Genomic DNA, 22,757 nt, shown 5'->3' with positions numbered 1-22,757 from the left:
TGTGTCCGGTTGAAGATCTCTAAGTTTGATCGAAGCTTTACCGTTCCTTGGATTCGATATCCAGGTATACTCTCTGGTGAAAGATTCAATCGGTCTCTGTGCGCTTGCAGAATAATTCGTTAGGCTAAGGAGTGCCAACAGGGGTCCTCCTCATTATCCTTGTCTTCCTCGTTGTCGACGTTGTTCTCTTCGTCATTGTCGTTGTTCTCCTATTCAGGTGGCTGGTACGGCTGGTACGGCTGGGACTGCTGATAGTCCAGCCCAAGGTGGATGAAGATGTTCGAGACGTTGTACTGCAAAGCAGAGGTCAACCCCTAGCTCTCCGGAGTGAGCTGGGTGTTGTGTGCCATCATGTCCTGCATCTACTACTGTTGTGTACCAAGGGTGCTGATGTGGTTTGAAAGGTCCGTGATGCTCCGAAGAATCGGGTCCTCATAGTTGAAGCCTGCTGACGATGAGGGGCCCACCTATGGACCATAAGACGGATGCATACCTGCGGGGTAGTACGGTCCTTGCCCACCGGTGAATCCACTGCTGTCGGCCTGATATGGGTCATAGTTGTAATGCCCGTACACTTCCTCGAAGCTCATGTTCTGCGTGCACGGTCCCGGTTGTGCCGAGGTATGAACCGAGGGTGTCTGTCGTGATGGACCTGCTCCGGCCTGCTCGCGCTAGGTCCTACTCCTTGTCTGTGGACCTGCAACACTCCATCGTGTGGGTTCTCTTTTCTCCATCTGCAATGTTAGTCTTTTCACCGAGTAGAGAGAGAGAGTCTCGGGCATGGAAGCTCGATCTCCCTATCGTACCCGGGGTAACACATAAAGAGGGAATTTCATGGCCCTTCTCGTATCATGTGCCCTTGCACAAATTGCTCAAGACTGACCTCGTATTTGTACGCCTCCGTCTCGGGCAGGAAGGTGACTTCGTCGCCATCCATCGCTTTGACATACCTCGCCACACGGGTGACCAGTGGGGTTATGTAAATGGGGCTTTTACTCGTAATCATCTTCTGCCAATGAGCAAGCATGCTCCGGACATGCAAAAAGTGAATCTTGTTCGCCATAGCATACAGATACGGCAGCTCAGGCAAGCTGTAGAGGTGAAGGTCTATGCATGAGTGCACAACCATGGCAAGCCACTTGGCGAGAAATCTCAGAGTAGGATTATGAATTGAAACTATGCTGTTCTTACTACTCACGGGTTCATTAGAAATTTCACTCCACCAAGAGCTACAGTCATATTCATAGCGCTCAACAAGTGTGTTGGGGTCTAAGAGGCATCTTTTATTAAAGCCCAAAGCAACACTAAATTGTTGGAGAGTCATTTCGAATTGTTTGTTAATGAACCGAAAGTAAACTTTAGTTTCAGTGCTAGTTTCTTCAATGGTAAGAGACATAAGAAACTCCATGGTCAAGAGATGCGAACCTGGCTCGACACTGTCGGAGAAGTTCTCCCATCCGACGGCAGTGAAATCTTGGTTCATGTCTTGCAAGAGTCCCGTCATGATGAGGAAACAGGTGTCGAACCTCTTGGCATGGGCGGCCGGCCTAGGAGAGGCCGCCTGGCCTGGGTTTTTGCCCATTTTTGTCCATTTTTGGTGCACTTGTTCCTGAAAGCAAAACTCATCCAAAACTTGTGGAATTCGTTAGAAATAAACAAAATATGAATGGAACATAGTGTAAAGCTCATGTTATTCCCGAGAAGTTGACGGCTAGAATGTGAATTATGGCCGTCAACAGCCCCATCGACATAACCCCTTTGGTCACTCGCGTGGCAAGGTATGTCAAAGCGATGGATGGCGCCAAAGTCACTTTCTTGCCTGAGACGGAGGCGTACAGATATGAGGTCAGTCTCGAGCATTTTGTGCAAGAGCACATGATGCGAGAGGGGCTAGGGAATTCTATCTTTATGTGTTACCCCGGGTACGATAGGTAGATCGAGCTTCCATGCATGAGACTCTCTCTCTACTCGGTGAAAAGTCTAACATTGCAGATGGAGAAAAGAGAACCTGCACGGCGGAGTGTTGCAGGTCCACAGACGAGGAGCAAGACCCGGCGCAAGAAGGATGGAGCTGGTCCATCACGACGGACACCCCTGTTCATGCCCTGGCACAACCAGGGCCGTCCATGCAGAACATGTGCTTCGAGGAGGCATACGAGCATTACACTTATGACCCGTATCAGGCCGACAGCAGCGGATTCGCCGGTGGGCAAGGACCATACTACCCCGCAGATATGCATCCGTCTTATGGTCCACAGGTGGGTCCCTCATCATCAGCATGCTTCAATTATGAGGACCCGATTCTCCGAAGCATCACAGATCTCTCGAACTGCATCAGCACCCTTGGTACACAGCAGCAGCAGATGCAAGACACGATGGCACACAACACCCAGCTCACTCAGGACAGCTAGGGGCTGACTTCCGTGTTGTAGTACGATGTCTCGAACGTCTTCATTCACCTAGGGCTGGACTATTAGCAGTCCCAGCCATAACAGTCATACCAGCAGCCCGAACAGGGGAACAACGACAACGAATAGGAGAACAACGACGACAAGGAGGAGGATAATGATGATGAGGACCCCAACGAGGGAGAGCAGGACTCCGATGAGGAGGACTAAGCTTCATCAAAACTTGGTAAGTCATCGCACCCGTCCTTTTTATTAAGTAGCCTTGCTAATATATATATATATATATATATATATATATATATATGATAAATAAATAAATAATCTCATAACAAAAATCCCAAAAATATTTCCATGCTTTGAATAAAATCTATATGAGTGGAAATCCGTGTAAGCTCTCACTTTGGACATGATGAATAGTTGCTCTATTTAAGCCTTGTATGTGCCTCGTTTACAGCTTTTTACTCTCCCAGTACCTGAACTAGTTGGCACATATTAGTTCCACTGAAAATCTGGTTGCGAGGAGGCACGAGTTATTCTAAAGTCTAAGTTGTTGCGGGATTCGAGATAGCCCAAACTGGAATTTAAACTGCTTGCTCTAGTAAGGAACCCCACGGAATTCTTTTCAAAATTAAAATTTTGGTAAAGGTTTCCCATGGTTAAAATGACCCATCCAGAGCCTTATATTGCATAAACCATTTGAGCTTTGACGAATGGTGCGTCCGCTTCGGGAATGTTACTTGCCATCTATATGTCTTCATCCCCCATAAACTCACCATTTGCTAGCCAAAAATATCTGGCTTGTCAGTCACCCATTCCGGGTATTGGCACCCACACTTGCCAGATATACTCCCCCGCAATCACAATTCCAATACCTCATTTCATCACACAAAAAGCTTCCCAATCAAGACTCCAAAGAATTCAAGTTAATCAGTAAGGGAGAGTGTAGTATCTTCTCTAAAAAAAGCGAGAGAAAAAGAAAGAGAAGTCCACTCTCCATCCTTAAAAGAGTTGCAAATCGTGGAGTTCAAATAAATCCAAGTAGGAAGCCATCTACTTCATTCCCTCACACCCTCCAGATATTCCATATTCCATGAGACCTGAATTTGGCTAAGTACCGACTCCGTCATGGATCACTCTTCGGCTGGGCAATACAGGTAACCAAGGTATGCAAACATCTTCCTACCCACAGACTCCACATATCAGCTTTAGAGATAGGAAGAAGATGGTCAGATACCTCGACCATAGGTGAGGATCATACACTTGAGCGATTCGAGAGTACCATCAGGAAACCAGAACCTCTTTTGAAAAATTCTTATAAAAATCCAAGCTGGGAACCTGAACAGGTAGCAGGGAACATTCCGGTGAAGGTTGTTCAGTCCAACATCTGCCCATGACCAAGGGATGAAAAACGAATACGCCCCATCTTCCAGAACTTTAGGTATGACCCAACTTTTCATAAGTACAAACGGGAAGAGTAGTATGCTGTGCACAAGGTACCTGCAGGGGGCAAACATTGACGCAACTCCTGATCCACCGAGCCTCAGTTTAAGCTTTGCTCGAGGACGAGCAAAAGTCTAAGCTTGGGGGGTGTTGACGGCCATTATTTCACATTCTAGTCGTCAACTTCTCGAGAATAACACGAGCTTTACAATATTTTCCGTTCATATTTTATTTATTTCTAACGAGTTCCACAAGTTTTGGATGAGTTTTGGTGTCAGGTGAACATCTACCAAAAGTGAGTGAAAATGTGCGCAAACCCAGGCTGACCGGCCTCCCCTAGGCCGGCCGGCCTCGCACCCCTGAAAACAGTGTCCCGTCTTCGATCCAGTGGCAAAGTAACACACCCACACTGCCTTTGAGTCGTGGATTGGATGATGGTTTGATCAAGTGGATCGAAAGGCTTGCACAAGGATTAAAGGACCCACAATTCAGTAAAAACTTGTGTCCAGGTCAGTGATCCGGCACCCAAGGAAGATCTCAAGCGTACAAGTGCAATGTCGGCGCAACTGAGGGCCGAGACGTGCCAGAGGGAGGCCGGCCGGTCTCCCCTAGGCCGGCCGGCCTAGCACGTTCACGCATTGATGTCAAGCAACTATCAACCGCCTCCAGAAGCAAATCAGAGCCACTGTCTAATGGTCAGTGGCCACTTGGCAGGATCCCCAGGCCGGCCGGCCTAGGGGAGGCCGGCCAGCCCCACTTGGAAGCCCCTCAGGCTGGGTCTTGGCGTGGAAGTTAAGCTCAACTGCCTTACCTGCTTACAACTGATGCCAACTGCATTACTGGCCAGGAACCGACCTTAGAAGCCTATAAATAGAGAACCCATCCATCACTTGTAACACATACCATTGGAGCTCTTCTCTCTTCACTTGTACTTTCTAGAGTAGGTTAGTACCTTGGGTGTTAGAGTCGAGTCGAGCTTGCTCGGGATTCCGGAGTCGTCAGAAGTCTAGTATAGCTCTTGTATCTTTCTTTTGACATTATCAATATAAGTTATCTTCTCTACTTTTCTGAGTCAACTTTACTTTCCGCTGTCTTTTATTTACTTGAGTCTGAGTGTCTAGCTCGAGCGCGGAAGTTTTTCCTTTAGCTTAGGCTAAGTTATCTTTCTAAGTAATCGGGATCTTATCTTATGGATTTTCTCGCCCGAACTAGAGTATCTCAAGTTAGTGCTCTAGGTTGATGGGGATTTCTCTCGAAGGCTGTTGACACTCGATAGCCTTACGAATTACTCCGCAAGCGTACAGAGACCAATTGTAGCTTTCACCTGGGGTTATACCTGGTTTATCGAATCCAAGGAACGGTAAAGCTTCGACCAAAATTAGAGAATTTCAACCGGACACAACCAGCCAGAAGAAGACAAAGGAAAGAGGGCCTAACTTCAGATAACCTACTGCTCTGACTAGTTGACGAGCTAACTACTGACTTGATCTGCTTCGGCGGCTGGAAGAGGAAGGACTTTAGAAAGAGGTGAGAGGAGAGTCTGACGGCAACCTGCAACTACTGATATGAAAACACCCGAACGTGGTGGACTACGAGGGACGGATAGGGCTGTCACCACCTACCGCCTACCACAACGGTTCCGTGAGGTGTAACACAACCTGAGATAACTACCAAGCCTGGGCACCACGCCCACAGCTCTCGAGCTACTTTCTCCTACCGTGTACTTAGATAGAAAGCAACCTCAAATAAGCAGAACTTGCTACTTACGCAGACTCAGGATCCCGCAGATCAAAGAAAATAATTAAATAAGTAACTAAGATAGAAAGTAAAGCTAGCCAGAAACTGAAGTTGAGACAGGAACCTACTCAAGTATATTCCTCCGAGGTGGATACAAATGTGGAGTAAGACCGAGAGAACTCGAGTCCGCTCCTTTCAGCTCGGCTTTCACACTCTCTTCTCTAATGGATGGTGTGTGTTACAAGAGGGGGTTTGCGCTCTATTTATACTACTCTATGGTCAGTACTGTGCTGAGCATCGGTTGTACGTAGGTAAGGTAGTTGTGCTTGTCTTTCACACCAAGGGAGAGCACTAGAGGCCGCTAGGTGGGGCCGGCCGGCCTCCCCTAGGCCGGCCGGCCTTGGGATGCGGCCATCTGGCCACCGCCTTTGAGTGGATGCTCTGGATTCCTTCCTGAAGTCGGTGGCGGTTGCGTGGCTCCCCAAGGCCGGTCGGCCTGGCTCTGGCTCGTATTGAGCCTCCGTCGCTCTGGAACATTGCTCACAGGTTCCACATTGCTCCTCAAGTTGGTTTGGGTTCTGAATCTTCGGGTTGTCATTGGATTTGGGCCCAACTCAATTTGGTTCAAGCCTTTCGGTCTTGACTTGTGAATTCTGCCTGAACCACATTTGGGTGAACTCGATCTTGTGCTCAAAGCCATGTTCCACAAAGTGTCATGACGAAATCTTACAGGGGTAGGCCGGCCGGCCTGGGATTCACCCCATTTTGGCTCATTTTCATACATGTTGTTCCTGGATTCAAATACTCACCAAAACTCATGGAACTTGCTAATGTTAGTGAAAATTATAACAACACAGTTCTAAAATCATGAAATCCGAAGGAATGTTGGCAGTGAAAATCATCGAAATCGACCGCCAACACACCCCCACACCTAGACTTTGCTCGTCCCGAGCAAAAGGAGTCAACAAAGTCCAGGGTTCACGAACTTAGGTATGCATAAGAATTATTTCAAAGCTTTCCTTTCATACCTCGGATTCTGGGTGGCTAACACCTTCACATTCACCTATTGATCTCTAGAATAATTCAACAAAGGTCATGACTAGCTCCTATTTCGCAGTACTTGGAAGATTTTTGTTTTTAAATAAATTCAAGGCATACTCTTTTGCTTAAGTCACTCATCCACTCAATTTTTGTTCACAACCTAACTGGCTCTTTGTTGGCGTTTCTTACGCTCAATAGAATATGGATTCCGCAAGTGCACAGAATCACCGCTGTACCACTTCACCTTGGAGTATTCCAGGATATCGTATATTTCCTCAGGGAAGCACTATGATAAAGAGTATCAAAGAATCGATTGACAAACTTTACTAGAGATACCAACCGACTAACTTAGTGGGGGTAAGCCTGATATGGTAGATAAGATAATGGCCAACAATGACCGTCTGACACAGGAGACTCTAATCCTTAGAGAGATAAGTAGCTGTGAGGACAACGAGCGAGAAAGACTCCTATAACACTTCTAAACTATCGAGCTAGCCTCTCTAGACTAAACCTTGTTTCTAACTAGTTATCGGGAACCTAGAGCTTACTACGGCAGCTGGAAGAGGAAGGACTTCAGAAAGGGATGAGAGGGGAGTCGAACGGCAACCTGCAACTACAGCTATGAAAACACCCGAACTTGGTGGACTACAAGGGACGGACAGGGCTGTCACCACCTGTCGTCTACCACAACAGTTCCGTGGGGTGGAACACACTTTCTAGCTAACACTAAGCTCAGACACCACGTCCTTACTCGGTGTTAGGATTTCTCTTAACGTGTTCAAGAGAAATCCCCCTCAGCCTAGAGAACTAACTTGAGTTACTCTAGTCCGGACGAGAAAACCTGTAAGATAAGATCCCGATAAACATGATAGGTACAAGCCTAAGCTAGAGAAATTACTTCCGCACACAAGTACGATAACTTGGAAAGATAAATAAATACAGAAAGTAAAGTTGACTCAAAAAGATAAAGAAGATAACTTATATTGATAAATGTCAAAGGGAAAGATACAAGAGCTTATACCCGACTTCCGACGACGACTCCGGAATCTCGAGACAAGCTCCACTCGACTCTAACTCTCAGACTACCTAACCTACTCTTGTAACTAAGAATGAGAGAAGAGAGCTCCTTTTGTGTGTGTTGAGAGTGAGGGTGTTGGTCTCTATTTATAGTGCTCCAAGGTCGGTATTTGGCCTAGCATCAGTTGTACGTAGTTGTAGTCGGTGTGCTTAACTTCCATGCCAAAGTTGAGGCCGAGAGGCTGCAAAGTGGGGCCGGCCGGCCTTCCCTAGGCCGGCCGGCCTAGGATTTCCTCCGTTTGCAACCGCCCTTCTCATGGACGCTCCTGATCTCGTCCTGGTGTCGGTGTGGGTTGCGTGGCTTCAACGCTGAAAATTGTAGGCTGGCCAGCCTGGGTTCGGCACGTCTCGTCCTCCCGTTTCACCGACATCTTGATCCAAGGGTGCATGAAGTCCATAGTGGTGTTTCGGCCCAAAAGATCTCGGAAAGTGCTGCAGGTGGGCCTTTCAATCCATGTGCTAGGCCTTTCGGTCCATTTGATCAAACCAACTTGCAATCCATGGTTTAGAGGCAATATCAGGATGTCACTTCACTCCTGGATCAAAGACATAGCACAGTGTGTAGAGGTGCCCGGCCGGCCGGCCTAGGGGAGGGCGGTCGACTTGGGATTTGGCCCTTTTTTCCTGATTTTTGGTAGATTAGTTCCTGCAACCATAACTCATCCAAAACTTGTTGCACTTGTTAGAAATAAGCAAAATATGTATGGAACATAGTGTGAAGCTCAATTTATTCCCGAGAAGTTGACAGTCAAAATGGGAAATAATGGCCGTCAACACCCCCCCCCAAGCTTAAACTTTTGCTCGTCCTCGAGCAAAGTCGAAGATGAGGCTCGGTGGATCAGGAGTTGCATCAATGCTCATACCATGCAGAAAACCTTATGCACAACATATTACTCTAACCTATATGTACTTTGAATAAGTTGGCTCGTACCTTGGTTTCTGGTAGATGGTGCTTATTGGCATTTCATCCCTCGTCTTGGGCGGTTGAGAGATTGAATAACCTTTACCGAAATATTTCCTGCTTCCTGTTCAGGTTCCTATCTCGGAATATTTTGCAAGTTTTAAAAAAGTGGTTCAAGATTCCCCAATGGTACTCTCAAGTCACTCAAGGTGTATGATCCTCACCATGGTCAGAATTTTTTTTGACCATCTTCTTCCTAATCTAAGGCTGATATGTGAAGTTTTGGGTCGGAAGAGTGTAGCATATCTTGGTTACCTATGTTGCCGAGCCGAAGAGTGGTTCGCAAGAGGTTGGTACTCGATCAAATCCCAATCTTATGGAAGGTGAAGTGTTCAGGGGAGAGGGAGGAAATGGACTCACACTTAGAAAATTTTCAATCTTTTTATTTGAGCTCCTTATTTCAACTCTCTTGAGTGGAGTATGAGTCTTGTCTCTATTTTTTTATTGCTTCTGCTCTAGTTTTTTTAATAAGATGACCTATACTCCATGAGGATAGAGTTATTGGAAAGGAACATTGCTTGGATAGACCATTCGAGATGGATAGGCTCACTGTGGAGATTCTGGGTTTTGTTGTGATGGGAACTGTATGGCGAAGGTGGATATCAATACCCGGGGTAGGTAATTGATATGACAGATATTTTGAGGATAGCAAAATAATGGGTACGCAAAAGAGAAAGATCGGTAGATGATAAGTACCTTCCTCGAATGAATCCACCATTCGACAAAGCTCAAAATAACTCAAGATAGGTTATATCAGTTCATATGATAAAACATCATGGCTTTGGGTAGGACATGTAAACCAAAGGGGAATCCTTTACCATGTTTTATTTTAGAGAAATTCTGAGAGGTTCCCTACTAGAGCATGCAGTTTTATTCTGATTCGGGCCATCTCAAATCTCACAACAACTTAGACTAGGAAATCAAGCTCATGCTCCCACTCAAACCAAATTTTAGTGGAACTACTTATGTGCCAACTAGTTCAAGTACTAGGAGAGTAAAGAGTTGTATACGAGGCACTTGCAAAGTATGGACAGAGCAACTATACATCATTTCCATGATAAGAGCTTACACAGATTTCCACACATAAAAGCTGGGAGTTTTATTCAAAGCATGAAACATTTTTTTTGTGTTTTATTTTTGTTTTTATTTTATACTTTTACTTTTATTTTGAGTTTTTGAATGATTTAAACTAAATATATTTTTTTTTGGACACAAAATGAAAAGACATATTAGATGACTTACCAGGATACAATGGCATCCCCCCAAGCTTGAATGAAGCTCAGTAGGTCTGCCATCTTGGTTGATTTTTTTTGTATGCAATGTAAAGACAAAAGAATGCATTTGCGAGAATTTAAACATGCCATGATGTGAAAGGGAAAACTATGCAAGAATATAAACTATCCTATAAGCCAATGTAGGAATGGATAACTACCACGTACCTCATGGCAAGGGCTCGAGTTTCTCGTCCTGAGCAAGACTATCTAAACTTTGGGTTTAGTCGTCGTCACCTGATGGAGACATTGGTGGCAACGCTTTCTTTCGCTACACCTTCCATGTAGACAGAGTTACTTCGATCTCTTTCTTCCCAAATTCCAAAAAATTCTTATGTTGGATATTCCGCTTCGCGTTCCGTTGGTTATACAAATTAATCTCCTCACGATTTCGAGGATTCTCCACGAATTCGATGAGGGAATACGACTTCTCTAGCTCTTCCATGGATTTCTTCCAGTTGAAACTTTTGATTTGTGAGGATTTTTCATCCTTCGGTCTGAAACCGAATCTCTTCTTCTGTCCCTTGATGTTGAGTTGGATTACTCCAACTCTCTGTGGCGGAACCACCCAAAAGACTGGGCTCAGGGGCACCGATCTCTATTGCTAGGCAACTTGGACCCAAATTGGCATGCACCGGTAGTTCCTCGAGTGAAGCCTTGATAAAAGCCACGCTATTCCAGGATCGCACAGACAACACCCACACGAAGGTGAGCCCAGAGATTACAGCACAGATCATCTCATACATCTCAGAGTTTACAGCAGAAAATAAATTTATTATAAACCAAGTTCAGAATAGTAAAGTACTACAGAGTTACAACTACTCAAATTATTCAAGTGTCATAGTCTCAGCGGAAGCAGTAAAAGACATCTAGCGAAAACATGTGACGCATCGATAAAGCTCGTATGAACATGTCACTCAGTGGGAGGATGGTCAGCACCAGCTGAAGGGCCATCCCACTTGACCGACCAGACCAGAGGCAAAGTACAAGGCCAAGTAAGACTCGCAATCAAATCTTCGAAGTTAGTACCTGAAAAATAGTGCCACAAGCGAGGCTGAGTATACTAATACTCAGCAAGACTTGCCCATCACCGGATATAACTTAGTCCAATAACTTGACATGCAAGGCTTTTTAGTTTGTGGGGTTTGTTTTGCCAAAAATGCCACTAAGAGTTGATCCTTACATTCAAATTTTATTTTAGCCACTTTCTAGTTGGATTAACCATTCTAAGTTTGCAACTATCTCTACTCTACCATGGTAGAGCAACCATTTAATCATACAGCAATATTATCAATATTTGTTCCACTTGTTACTCTGTGTGACTGAAAACATTAAGCAGTCTCATGCCATGAGAGGCGGACGATTCTGAATCAAATTTCAACCTGGCCAGTGGAACCTAACACACACGCATGGGGATCGACGTCGCTTTGACCCACACAACTTTTCCCCTTTCTTCTCCAGTCCATGGACACGGGGTACCCTCCCCGACTACAGAGTCCGACCACTCTGCACTCGTATGTCGCGACAAAAATTAAACCCTACTTCTACAAGGAGGGTTTACCAACGTTCCATGTGCTGGTCCGATTAGGTACTTAAGCTTACCGATTACCATATTTCTCGGCATGTGGCTAGTACTTTCAAACGCTTAACGAAATGAACCACACACCGCGACCTTAACCATTTTTTACTACACCGGCGGGGTATCACAACTACACAACCCCGCCCGTTGTCCTTATATTTCAGCAGGAATTTAAAGTCAGTCAAATCCTATATGCTCGCGAGAGGCAGGAAACCACTCGACTTCTACCGTACCTAGTTAGCGGGGCAACTAGTCGCTAAAAAGATCCGGGTATCAAATATAGGTACCTAGGGATCATGCATCTAAGGTTTTTTGATCAATGCCTAGAAAACATAGATGTGCAAATAAAATTATTACAACACATTATGAATAGTTAGATGAATAATAACTCTGAAAATAATGGGATTATGCACCGGGGCTTGCCTTCTTGGGCACTGTCAGCCAGAGAGTCTTCTAGGGCTTGGCCTAGGTCTTGCGCTAAGTTAGTGCAATTCAAATTACCCACCGAAGTAAGGGAGTCCGTGGGAACCAGCTCGTAGTCTCCGTCGGCGAGATTTACGGCGTCTATATGCAATGCAAAATTCTCATGGTTACAATAGGATAAATGATTTCTTTCCTTCACGATAAAGTTGTAGTCCAATAAATTAACTTAAAGATGATCTTTGTGAGTTCATTTACTGGGCAGTCATTTATGGAGTAGTAATTACCACTATGTTTCTTCATGAATGAGTGTGTTGGGGTGTGTTCAATTCTAAACTAGAAACATAAGCATAAGTTCATAACAGACAATCTACACATGAACTGGTGATGAAAAATTTATGTTGAGCAGATCAGAGAGTCTAGTATTTACTGTAAAAAATTCAGACTTAAACAGTAAAGCATGCAACCATGAAAAATCATGTAAACATATTAAGCTAGAAACTTTACCAATTTGTACAGGTTATTAGACATGGTTTCTGGTACTACAAAATTTACAGCAGCATCTAGATATGATCTACTCAGTACTGTAATGTTTCCAGATTTTATCTACTCATGTAACAGGAGTTATAAAATTAACAAAACTATCATGCTAGAAAAAAAAATAATTTACACAGGGAATTCTACTAGGGTTATGGACTTCAAATTTTTACAAGAGCCTAGAGATATACTAAACATGCTTCAGAAAAATTATCAAGCTTTACTTCTACCAGAATCATTATCTGTCCATTAAATCGTACATGAACTTGCATATTCATTCAAGATTTAAGATAACCAGTACTGCATGTGAAATTTTTACCACAGGAATTATTCATTATATCTAGGAACATATTCAAAAATCATGACCAGATATGAAATATTGCATTCAGAACAAAGCTAACAAATCTAAGCATGATATCTTAAGCATGAATTTTAACTGTAAGAATACTCAGTAAATGGAGCTCAAACAATGCAGGCACGGGTACATGACTAAAATAGAGTTCCGGAAATAAACCTAGATTTTTCTAAGCATAGAAACTATATACCATGTATTAAGTTCATCAAACAAACATTAAACATAATATATATTAAACTAAATCTAAAATTTCTCAAACTTATAGATCAGCAATATTTCAGTATCATGTTCATCCAAGAAAAATTTCAGAGCTAACCCATGTCTACAACTACCAGCATTAATACATGAAGTTCTCTAGTAGATCTAGGAATCTTGTTCATTGGAGCAAGTAAATGATTTCAAACAGAGCTCATATTTTTAACAGGTGCTTCTAACAATACTTAAGTTCAACATACCCAAAAATCAAGCATAGTTACTGAGCCAAACTCCTAGAACATTTATGTGCCATTTATCCTAATCTTTTTCCTAGATTAAAATGTAAGCAAAATCTGAGCATGTGCATATAATGAAACTTGTAGATTTTGTTTCAAGGATTCCATAACAGTTGAGTTTACATTTTTATGATTTTTCTACGAGTTTCTACACATTTTCAAACTTTGCTGTTTAGAGTTCTGTAGTGTTCATGCCATTTTACACTCTAGCCCCTCAATTCTTTTGTTTTATTTATGCATAGGTTCCTGGCTGGTTGGGGATAAAACAGAGGAGGGACGGCGGCGAGGTTTCCGGTGCCGGTGATTGCCGGTGGCGAGGTTTGAGTGGTGGAGGAGAACGAGGAGACCGAGGCGAACCTGTAGAGGTCTGGGTTGGGGGCGGGGGCAGTCTGAGACGGCTCGCCGACGAGAGCAGGCTACCGGTGGCAGAACCACCAGAATTAATCCAGTTAAAGTGCCCTAACCATCATCTACATGCACTTTAAAGGAGTAATCTGACAGTCTGTCGGGTAAAATCCCGATAACACCACTGGATTTCGGATCGAAACAACATACCTCACTCAAAAGTGAGTCCAGAGATTACAATAACCAAAATTTTACCACACAAACTTGAAAAGTAAGTGTTATTATAAACTGATTTTGAGAATTTAGACAAAGTACCTCAGAAGGTTGAAAGTAGGTAAGTTCTTCAGAGTTTATGAAAAGCAGAAAAGAAAACGATATCTAGCGACGATATATGACATCATGATAAAGCCCGTACATGACGTCAATCTCACCAAATTACCTGAAAACAAAGTTAGAAGCAAGACTGAGTATACTAATACTCAGCAAGGCTAACCTGTCTTAAGGGTATATAACATCCCTTTAACTAGACATGCAAGGTTTGTGAAGGCTCTGGAGTTTATTTGCTGAAAAGCAAAAAAAAGAGTAGATCCTTGATTTCAAGTTTTAGCTTTCAGGTTCTAGTTTCATTAACCATTCTAGGTTTGCACCTATCTATACAAGCATGGTAGCAAACTTATTTGCATTCAACAAGATTGAAGTATCACCTTTGTTTCACTTCTTACTCTATGCGGCAAAGAGATTAAGCAGTCTCATTATCTGTGAGAGGCGGAACAGTTCGAACCGAATTTCAATCCTTGCAAGGTAAAACCTAACACACACACCCTTGGAGTACCATTGTGTCACTCCCAAGCAACCTTTGGCTTCTCATTCCGGTTCATGGATCAGGGCCACTCTCCCCGACTATAGGGCACCACTCCTCGTCCTTATAGTCGTAGTGAAGCTCTACGATTTAATGGGCACCACTCCTCGTCCCTTAATCAAGTTACTCAATTATCCCTAAAAGAGAGTGGGAGGTATGTCCACTTGCCGGGCCGAAGAAGTTACTAGGCTTGCCGCGTACCATATTTACGGCATGTGGCTAGTACTTTCAAATGCTTAACCACCGCTACCACATACTGCGGCCTTAGCAAAATCATCTACATAGACGGACTTCAAATGAAGAGGTTGACCAAATCCGTCCATGGTCCTTATAGTGATTACATAAAGTAAGCATTCAACTCCTATAAATCTTGCAAGGGACAGGAAATCCCTCGACTTTTACCGGTCCTATTAGCAAAGCATCTAGTCGAACTCTATTTCTAGTGTTCAAACAATAGGTACCTAGAATTATGCATCTAAGGTTTTCATTCAACTCCAATAACTTAAATGCACAAGAAAATAGGTATAAAATGTTGCATAAAATAATAGGATTATGCACTGGGGCTTGCCTTTAGTAGAGTCTATAAAGTTAGTAGACTTCAGCTCTTCCGAATCGAAGTTCAGGACTTCAGTTAATTCTGCGATGTTGGTTGGACTTCATGCAGTTCACTCTCGGACTCCGAGTTCACGTTCAAGTCTTCGTTATCTGCTGTAGTGTTGACTTGGACTTCAAAAGTATCCTTGTCTGGTTCCTGGATGAATTTGTGCGCTCTGTTGACTAGCGATATTGTTTCTATATGCAATGCAGTACTCGAAATTAGTGAAGTGCTTAAGTATAGCTTTCCTTCACTAAAAAGTTATTATCCAATAAAGTAAACATTTAAGATTAACTTAAAAGTGTTACTTTACTGGGCAATCGTTTATAGAGTAAAAGTAAACACAAGGAATTCCATAAAATAACATAGTTGGCTACTTCAAGCAACATAGAGAGGCTTCATTCAAAACGAGAGTTTGAATTCAAAAGAAGTCAAACAAACAACGTAAATTTTAATGCAGACAAGGTATGATCTTGCATACAATTATTTTAATCTAACTTAGCAAACATTGGTGGAGTAATACAAAAATTACCCCACTAGAGCAACATGATTATATTAACATGGCAATCAGGATGGAATTTATGTCCATCTAAGACATGGTTTAAAACAAACAATTAAAACTAGCCATGATAAGTACTCATTTCTATAAATCATTAATTCTAACTTCATGAAATAACAAGACAAAATGGGTGAGTTTCAAAATTAAAAATAAAATTCAAAAGGAAAGAACATGTATATGAGTCAAATCTAAACATGGAGCTTATTCTAGCAAAAACAATACTAGAATGTAAGAATTAACCTTAAAACTCAAACATAAATCCAAAACTCAAACTAAACAAAGCAAAAATTATCCCAAAAATTACCATGAAGTACTTGTGATCAGAAGAGTTCATGATAAAAATATCACCCGAAGAAATTGATAAAACATGCTTTAATAAATAAAACATGTGTATATGCTAGAAATAAACAGAACACATGAAATAATAAGCAAAAGTCAAGCATTTGAGTCACAAATTTTATACAAGACTACTCATGGCAAAAGAAGGCTAGGTTCCAAAAATCAAGCATAACAAAGCTATGGATAAAAAGATATAAATAAAACACTCATTTGCTAACAATTAAACTAGAGCACACAAAATAAAGTTTCATACAAACTTTAGTAACCAAAGTTGTAGAGATAGTCAAGAGGAACACAACAAAATTAATTTGGCATTTTTCTAATTTTTCTACATTTTCCTAGGATTTTCCAAAGTTCATTGCAAAAGGAATTGAAAACTTTACAGAAAGGACCTTAGAAACATTTTAAACATTGCAATCGGGTCCTCAGCCCAAGGAAGGAGACAGGGAGGAAGGGGACGGCCGATTCTCGGCGAGGGGCCATGGGCCAGGGAGCAAGAGGGCGTCGAGAGCAACCTGTAGGTAGTCTTGGAGGGGCGAGGGTTGGTCTGAGGAGGGCTGGCCGTGGAAGCAGGCGGCCGGCGGCGGTGGTAGGCCATGGCGGCGGCGCTCCGGTGGAAGTCCGGCCAAGCTGACCGGCCTGGAAGCTTCAATGGAACGAGGGTAGGCTTGTAGGGTGTTCTATTTGGGCAAAACTGGGGTGGAGGGGCATGTTCCGCGTGCGCCGGCGAGCGGCCGCGATGAAAGGGGAGAGAAACATCGACGTCGGCGTGAATTGCTGGTAACAGGGTCCAATCGGGGCTATATATAGGCCGTGGAGGGCAGGATGATCAAGAGGTAAAGGGGATGAGATCACTGGGGGCGGTGGGAATGATTCGGTGGCGCTGCTGCTCATCCCGGGGGCGGCTGGTAGTCGTGGCGTGGTGCGGCGGCGTGGCGTGCGTCGATGGCGCCAGGTAGAGGTGGTTCAATGGCGGCGGGCCTTTTGCTCGACACGTGAGGCAGCTCAGACAACTAGGGGCCTGTTGGCCGGTAGGGAAACTGCGGCGGCGGCGAACATTAATGGCGGCGGCACTCTGTTTCCAGCCAGAGGAGGAAGAAGGGAAACAAAGGCAGGGGTGGTTTTGCAATATTCTGAAATTCTATGGGTCAAACTGTAAAACAAAATTTTTTGTTGATCTAGGGCTCAAATGAAAAAGTGTTCAACATGAAAGTTGTGTAACTTTTAAGATCTACAACTTTCCTGTTTTGCAAATTTTCACTAGATCAAAGGATTTTGGAATATTTTCAAATCCGTCAAAACTTTCATTTGCAAATAAACATAACTTTATTTTTTAAAATTGCAAGGGTAGTTTTAAGTACAAATACATCTTTTTATGAGGGTAAAAATGAAAAACAAAATATACATTTTAACCCCTCATAAATTTTGAAATTTTTGCCTTTTGCAAAACTATTTTGTAAAAAGGACTTTGCAAATAACAAAAATACCCTTGCTCTGGAAATCATGGTTTAAATTTTTAAATCAACACAAAAATTTTATTTTTGACCCCTAAAACCTGGAATGTCACACTCTAGTGGCCGGGTCGGGTGGAGAAGGGGCTGAGGAGCTTCACTGGGGCGAGGTAGATCCATTCTGTGGCTCGGCTGTGGAGGAGGATGGCCGGAGGTGACCGGTCCGCGGTGGCCGCCGGCGGTTCTGTACGGCGGAGGCGGCACTCCGGTGAGGAAGAGTGGCGATGGAGGGGTGCGTGAGCTTCATGAGGTGGAGGGGGAGGTGAGGGCATGCTCGGATTGGGCAATAGGGGGCATGGGGATGTGGCTCCACGGTGAGCTACTGCTCGCCGGGGTTGGAGGGGATGGCGGCGGCGTTCTAGGCGGGCAGGGGCTCAGGCGCGTGCGTGGCGGCCTACATTGCCTTATATAGGCAAGGGAGGAGGGGAAGGTCGAGCTGGGGGCGACCTTGCTAGGGAGGACGGGTGCTGGGGGAGGCGCGCACGGCCATGGTAGCTCGGTCGGCCATGGCAGTCGTCGTGGCGAGCAGGGGAGTGTGCGGGGGCGCATGGCAGTGGCTCGTGGTGCCAGGAAGGGTGGATTCATGCATACAAGGGGCGCCGTAGCGGTTTGAGCTGAGGCGTGGCCGAGTGGCCTAGATAGGTGGCGCCGGCGGCCATCCTCGTGTCCTGCGCACAATGGAGGGAAGGTGAGCGTGGCGAGCGAGAGCAGGGCTGTGGGTTTGCTTCGGGGTTAAGGGAAGCGACGGTCTGGGCAGGTGGCGGAGCAAGGCAGCTGGCCAGGGCTCGGCTCGGCGCATGGCCAGCCAGGTGGCGGCGCCAGCGTATGGCTCCGACCGTAGGCGCGGTGCAGGGAAGGAGGGAGGAAGGGGATGAAGGCAGGGGCAATTTCGTAAATAAATCCAAAGTTCAAAATTCAGTTCGGTAATTTCAATTTTTCTCCCTCTTCTTCGCCTCAAACAAAAAAGTGTTGAATACCATTTTTGTTCAGTTTTTTGAGATCTACAACTTTCATGTTATGCATGTATTCATTTGAGCAATGGTTTGAGAGTTATTTAATTATTTCAAAAACTGTCATTTAAAGTACTTATCATTCCATATGAATTTTGGTACTTTTACTCCTAGGCTTCAACTAGACTTTTGTTTAACATGACCCGGTGAATATGACTATTTAATTTTCAGGGGCTCATTTGGTATGGCTTGAATGTTAATTAAAATTACTTACTGCTAGAAATTGATTTCGTTTATTTAATTTGTTTCAACTTTGAATTAGCAAAAAGTCTTTTAATTTAAATTGTGTCACAAAAATATGAGTGTGTCTTCCTACTACACTTTTGTGACAAGTTGAGCATGAAAGTTTAAGAATATTACAGGAACAAGTTTTATATCCACACATACTCCTATTTATTATTATTATGTGCTAAAGGAATGTTTATGGTCCCTTGTTCAAAATTCAGTTTGTTCACAACTCCAATTTGTCATTTAAGAAAGAACTAAATATTCTCTTACTAGACCTCCAAAGTAATTATTTTTTATATCTTCTTTTCATTAAAGAAATTTCAAGATTTCAAAACTACTTGTGGGTTGGATATTTGTGGCTTTATTTTATTATTTTGTTCGAACTAGTAGCTCTTCACAAATCAAGGAATGGTTCCATTGATCATTTCGTTTGATGGTTTTTCCGGTTTGAATTTGATTTGCATAGAAAGTTTATAGATCATTAGGAAAGGTGTATTTTAGTGTCCTATTACCACTCATGTCAAGTCAAGTTTAAAAGTATACAAAATATTGCTTTTCAAGAAACTGATCGCAAACACATTCACACATACATTTGCACACAAGTTTGCAAAAACTAGATATAGGGTTCTTATTTAAGTTTTCTTAGCTCATTTGTGTGTGAAGTTATGTTAATTGCTTGGCTTTGGTTAAACTGACACCTGAGGTGTCACACTCTCGCATCAATGTTTGCAGTTGTCATGCTAAAAAATGGCCTCCCCAATATGAGAGGGATCCCAGTGTCGACTTCCATGTCGAGAATGACAAAATCAACAGGGACAAAGAAATTCCGTATTTTCACCGGAATATCCTTGGCGATCCCAGCAAGATGATGAACTGATTGGTCTGCTAGCTGCAAACACATGGTAGTAGGAGCAAGCGCATGATGGTTAAGTTTATCATAAATTACCTTTGGCATGATGCTGATGCTTGCTCGCAGATCGCAAAGAGTGTGCTTAAAGTGTTGAGCTCCAATGGAACATGTGATGGTGGGGCATCCTAGTTTCTTCTTCTTCTTCTTCGGGAAAGGATTGAGTATAGCTGTGCTACACTCATCCGTAAGCTGCATGACCTCGGTGGTCGGCAGGATCCTCTTATTGCCAAGGATATCCTTGAGATACTTGGCGTACGTGGGAACCTGCATAGTATCAAGAAGTGGTATGTTGCCATAAAACTTCTTAGTTACCTCTACGAACTTGCCGAATTGCTCGTCGGCCACCGGCCTCCTCCGCTATAGAAACGGTAAGGCGGTTGTATCGTGACAGTCCCATGAAGTTCTAGGGGGTTCCACGGGGTATTCCTGGGTAGCAATGGTGTTGGATTCTTCGACCTCCTCCAACACTCCGTCTTCAGCATATGTATTCCTGGCGGTTACGGTCTTCCACCGTGTACTTGCATCCTGCGGAAGATGTGGTTTCTGTGCGGATTGTCTTGCCCTTACAGCTACCGCATTCACACTTTCTTTCGGGGTCACTTCCAGTTGCCCGGATAGCTTCCCCATGTCATGGTTAAGGTACGATGGTGTACCTGCATCTTGCAGAAGATGTGGTTTTTGTGCGGATTGTCTTGCCCGCACAACTACCACACTCATACTTTCTTTCGGGGTCACTTCCGGTTGCCCGGATAGCTTCCCCGTGTCATGGCTAAGGCAGGATGAGGCCAGTTGAGTTACTTTAGTTTCTATCAATTCATTGAAACTCAACTGATGTTTATAACAGAGTTAAACCCTTCTAGTTGCATAGCCAAAGACTCAAGAATTTTATAATTAGCAAGAAATTTCTCACTAATGTTGTCATTCATTTGTTTTTGGCCGTTCATGAAGTCTTTAAGCGAGGGCTGAAAACTATTATTAAAATTATTACCTTGCTGTTGGCCGAAGGGGAGGTCGGGCTTAGAATTCCAACCTTGCTGAGAACGGCACTCTGAGTCATTGGGCGTGTTGTTCCCAATGGAGTTCTCATCCTCTTGAGTGAATGGGTAAGATTTGCCCGAGTGTCCAGTATTGCCACATTTCTCACATGCCATCAAAGACTCCATAGTCTGGTTAAACTCCTGGTGTGGAGATTCCAGCTTTTCCATGAGAAGATCCATCTTGGCTCCCAGCATATTGACACTGTTGTTTTCATGTATTCCTTTTGCATGGGTCGGCTTCCTATCTGTCTTCCAACTCTGATTGGAAGCAATCTTGTCGATGAGCACTTTAGCTCCTGCAACATTGAAAGAGAGGAATGCCCCTCCCGCTACTGCGTCCATGTGATCTTGCGATCGCTGGTTTAGGCCATGGAAGAAGTTTTGAATGATAAGCCATTCTTCCATGCCGTGGTGTGGGCATGCTGCAATGTATTCCTGAAGATGTTCCTAGGCTTCTGGGACTATCTCGTCCTGCAGTTGTTCAAAACTAGAAATCCTGTTCCGAAGGGCATTGGTCTTGCCCATCGGAAAGTACTTGACCAAAAAAGCATTGGAGCACGCATCCCAAGTGTCGAATGCGTCCTTGTAGGTGTAGAACCATGTCTTTGCTTTCCCAAGAAGAGAGAATGGGAACAATCGAAGACGAATGTTATCCATCGTAGTGCCTTTTGGGTTGATTATGCTGCTCAATTCCAGAAAATTCTACAGATGAGCGTGGGCATCTTCTGATGCCTTTCCGCAGAAGGGACTTCCTTGAACCATGATGATGGCCCAGTCTTTATCTCAAAGCCATCGGTGCCTTGGTCATTGGTCAGTCCAGTAGGGATATGGCTATTGGATGGGGCTGAGAATTGATTGAGTATCTTCTGAGCCATGGGTATTGAAGCTGGTGTTGTCAAACCTTGATCCTAAGAAAATTTCTTCTGATTGGACGACTATGCATCAAATAATTCACCCAATTCTTTCTGGATCTGAGTTGAAGTGATATGGTAGATCGAATATGGTCCTGCATTGCTCTGCAGAAATCACAAGGATATCGAGAGCAATGTTAATCCCGCTAAAATTAGCGGTGACAAACTAGTAAATTTTATCAAACTATTCAATGAAATCTTTAGCCAATTGCTTCCTCGGCAACGGCGCCAGAAATGCTTGTTGGCGTTTCTTATGCTCAATAAAATATGGATTCCGCAAGCGCATAGAATCACCGCTGTAGCACTTCACCTTGGTGTATTCCAGGATATCGTATATTTCCTCAGGGAAGCACTATGGATAAATAGTATCAAAGAATCGATTGACAAACTTTACTAGAGATACCAACCGACTAACTTAGTGGGGGGTAAGCCTGATATGATAGATAAGATAATGGCCAACGATGACCGTCTGAGAGATAAGCAGCTGGGAGGACAACGAGCGAGAAAGACTCCTATAACACATCTAAACTATCGAGCTAGCCTCTCTAAACTAAACCTTGTTTTTAACTAGTTATCGGGAACCTAGAGCTTGCTTCGGCAGCTGGAAGAGGAAGGACTTCAGAAAGGGATGAGAGTGGAGTCCAACGGCAACCTGCAACTACTGCTATGAAAACACCCGAACGTGGTGGACTACAAGGGACGGACAGGGCTGTCACCACCTGCCACCTACCACAACGGTTCCGTGGGGTGGAACACAGTTTCTAGCTAACACCAAGCTCAGACACCACGTCCATACTCGGTGTTAGGATTTCTCTTGACGCGTTCAAAAGAAATCCCCCTCAACCTAGAGAACTAACTTGATTTACTCTAGTCGGGGCGAGAAAACCCATAAGATAAGATCCCGATAAACAAGATAGGTACAAGCCTCAGCTAGAAAAATTACTTCCGCACACAAGTAAGATAACTTGGAAAGATAAATAAATGCGGAAAGTAAAGCTGACTCGAAAAGATAAAAGACAACTTATATTGATAAATGTCAAAGGAAAAGATACAAGAGCTTATACCCGACTTCAGATGACGACTCCGGAATCCCGAGACAACCTCCACTCGACTCTAACTCCTAGACTACCTAACCT

General features: G+C 43.8%; 1 non-coding gene across 1 annotated transcript; it reads left to right on the top strand.

The window, feature by feature from the left end:
• Positions 1–21,113: 21,113 nt before the first annotated feature.
• Positions 21,114–21,220, top strand: LOC120668209. Its single transcript, XR_005672307.1, has one exon. It is a non-coding gene; the product is annotated as a small nucleolar RNA R71 (small nucleolar RNA).
• Positions 21,221–22,757: the final 1,537 nt, after the last annotated feature.

Source organism: Panicum virgatum, chromosome 3N (genome assembly GCF_016808335.1).
Source record: "Panicum virgatum strain AP13 chromosome 3N, P.virgatum_v5, whole genome shotgun sequence".
NCBI classification, from domain to species: Eukaryota; Viridiplantae; Streptophyta; class Magnoliopsida; order Poales; family Poaceae; genus Panicum; species Panicum virgatum.
This window is presented reverse-complemented; position numbering and strand designations above follow the sequence as displayed.